The sequence below is a fragment of the Micropterus dolomieu genome, linkage group LG11, assembly GCF_021292245.1.
Source record: "Micropterus dolomieu isolate WLL.071019.BEF.003 ecotype Adirondacks linkage group LG11, ASM2129224v1, whole genome shotgun sequence".
Lineage (NCBI taxonomy): Eukaryota > Metazoa > Chordata > Actinopteri > Centrarchiformes > Centrarchidae > Micropterus > Micropterus dolomieu.
In genome coordinates, this window is record NC_060160.1 from 30,797,200 (window position 1) to 30,800,499 (window position 3,300).

Sequence of the window (3,300 nt, forward strand, 5' to 3'; positions counted from 1 at the left end):
AAGTCAATCACACTCCTGTGAAATCAAACTGTCCACTTAGGAAGCAACACTGATTGACAATCAATTTCACATGCTGTTGTGCAAATGGAATCGACAACGGTGGAAATTATAGGCAATTAGCAAGACACCCCCAATAAAGGAGTGGTTCTGCAGGTGGTGACCACAGACCACTTCTCAGTTCCTATGCTTCCTGGCTGATGTTTCGGTCACTTTTGAATGCTGGCGGTGCTTTCACTCTGGTGGTAGCATGGCTCAGGTAGTGCAGCTCATCCAGGATGGCACATCAATGCGAGCTGTGGCAAGAAGGTTTGCTGTGTCTGTCAGCGTAGTGTCCAGAGCATGGAGGCGCTACCAAGACACAGGCCAGTGCATCAGGAGACGTGGAGGAGGCCGTAGGAGGGCAACAACCCAGCAGCAGGACCGCTACCTCCGCCTTTGTGCAAGGAGGAGCAGGAGGAGCACTACCAGAGCCCCGCAAAATGACCTCCAGCAGTCCACAAATGGGCATGTGTCTGCTCAAACGGTCAGAAACAGACTCCATGAGGGTGGTATGAGGGCCCGACGTCCACAGGTGGGGGTTGTGCTTACAGCCCAACACCGTGCAGGATGTTTTGCATTTGCCAGAGAACACCAAGATTGGCAAATTCGCCACTGGCGCCCTGTGCTCTTCAAAGATGAAAGCAGGTTCACACTGAGCACATGTGACAGATGTGACAGAGTCTGGAGACGCCATGGAGAACGTTCTGCTGCCTGCAACGTCCTCCAGCATGACCGGTTTGGCGGTGGGTCAGTAATGCTGTGGGGTGGCATTTCTTTGGGGGGCCGCACAGCCCTCCATGTGCTCGCCAGAGGTAGCCTGACTGCCATTAAGTACCGAGATGAGATCCTCATGTGGCTGGAATGTGTCAGCAGTTCCTGCAAGAGGAAGGCATTGATGCTATGGACTGGCCCGCCCGTTCCCCAGACCTGAATCCAATTGAGCACATCTGGGACATCATGTCTCGCTCCATCCACCAACGCCACGTTGCACTACAGACTGTCCAGGAGTTGGCGGATGCTTTAGTCCAGGTCTGGGAGGAGATCGGGAGACCATCCGCCACCTCATCAGGAGCATGCCCAGGCATTGTAGGGAGGTCATACAAGCACGTGGAGGCCACACACACTACTGAGCATTATTTTGACTTGTTTTAAGGACATTACATCAAAGTTGGATCGGCCTGTAGTGTGGTTTTCCACTTTGATTTTGAGTGTGACTCCAAATCCAGACCTCCATGGGTTGATAAATTTGATTTCCATTGATAATTTTTGTGTGATTTTGTTGTCAGCACATTCAACTATGTAAAGAAAGGAGTATTTAATGAGATTATTTCATTCATTCAGATCTAGGATGTGTTATTTTAGTGTTCCCTTTATTTTTTTGAGCTTGTAGTAAGCATGTTAGAAGTATGAATGTACTATAAGCATACTATGTGAATTTCAACTATATTTTCAGTGGCTTTAAGAGCACTTCTTTTTGACCTGGGTACTTGGCAATAAAGCTCCTTCTGATTCTGATTCTGAACAGAGGGTGTTGAACAGGAACAGGGGGCAGCAGGTGACTCACAACCACAGATCCAGACTCCAGAGCTAGATGGCGCACGGTTGGTTGGGCTCCATGCTCCTCCTGTTTTTGCCTTTAAAATCTGGCAATTTCATGCACTCTGATAGATTTACTGACACCAAGATTAATAAGCAGCAAATACGTGAATATGTCAATATACCAGAAGCCGCAAGTAAGAAGGACAAACAACAGCAAACAAACAGCGTCAGCGTGCAGACCAGCTACTCACCAGTTTGGTGTGGCTTCTATTGCTGCTAACATTTGGATCATTTGTCCTAAGGATTCCACAAAACGAGCCTGACAGTCCTCTATGCCACACGCCATACTTGAACAACATTGGATATGGCCGTTTTACCATCTACTATTCACTCCTGAAGATTGGAACACACAGGCCACACTGGAGATGGATTTAAAATCACTGTGTATGCAACGATCCAGAGGCCGTAAGACTGACTATACTAAGAGTAAAGTCAATACAACTCATAAAGCCAAGTATAAGCAAACAAACAGGGACACTATTTTTACACAATGTAAAAACTTTGCAGTCACAAGCAATAATAAAGCAGAGACAATATTTTTTTTTCCAGACAGTAAATCATGCGAAAATAATCTGGGATCCTACAGTAAAGCCTAGGGTTATTGATGAAATTAGAATTCTGCTACTTGGTTCCAATCTTGATTATTTGTGTATAGGTGAAACATGGCTGTATGATAAAATCCCCACCTCAATGATACATGTGCCTGGATATAAGTGCTACAGAAAGGACAGGGTTACTGGTAGAGGAGGAGGAGTTCTGGTTTACATTAAAGACTACTGTAAGACCAAGGAAGTCCAATTAGATGAATCTCTATCAATTGAAAGTCTATGTGTAAATGTTGCTTTATCCCCACGCATGATGTTTAACATCCTTGTGGTGTATAACCCACCCTCTAGGGGCGGCTGTGGCTCAGGAGGTAGAGCGGGTGGCTGTTCCGCCAGTATATGAATGTGTGTGAATGTTAGTTTCTGTTTGAGTACTGTGAATGGTGAATGCAGATGTAGTGTAAAAGCGCTTTGAGTGGTCGAAAAGACTAGAAAGGCTCTATACAAGTACAGAGCATTTGCATCTAGTTGCCTACAAACTTTCTATCAAAATTTTCAAATCTTTTAAACCTAACAGTGAGGTTCTTATTTATAGAGATACTAATGTTAATTGGTTAAATAAATCCAGTAGGAAACAACTCAAAGAACTAACATCAAATTAAAGCTGCAAGCAGCGTTGGGCGGGCCCTCGCACTTGTAGCGCGTCCGCGCGTGAACCGGCCGAGTTGCATATTCTGGAGCTCTGCCGGTGCGGCTGTGAATTTCCTACGCGGTTCTGACGCCGCATGAAGGTGCTATATGTCACTTCCTGTGTCCCCTATGTGGAGCTACATAGCACTTGCCGCTATGAATATAAATCATTATTGGTGTGTAGATGTCTGCGGGGTGGGAGAGTTATCAAGCACGTAAAGTTTGTTTCAGATGTGAGCATGTACACTGAACAATAATGTACCCAAACAATAAAATAAATTCCTTTTATATTTCCCTGCCTTGTTGTTTATGTGTACATACAGAGGAAGAATGTGAGAACAGCACACATTTCATCGTTACTGTGTGTTAGAGCATGGGAGAACAGTGGATACTTTTAATACAGCCCACACCCCTAATACTGTGTAAC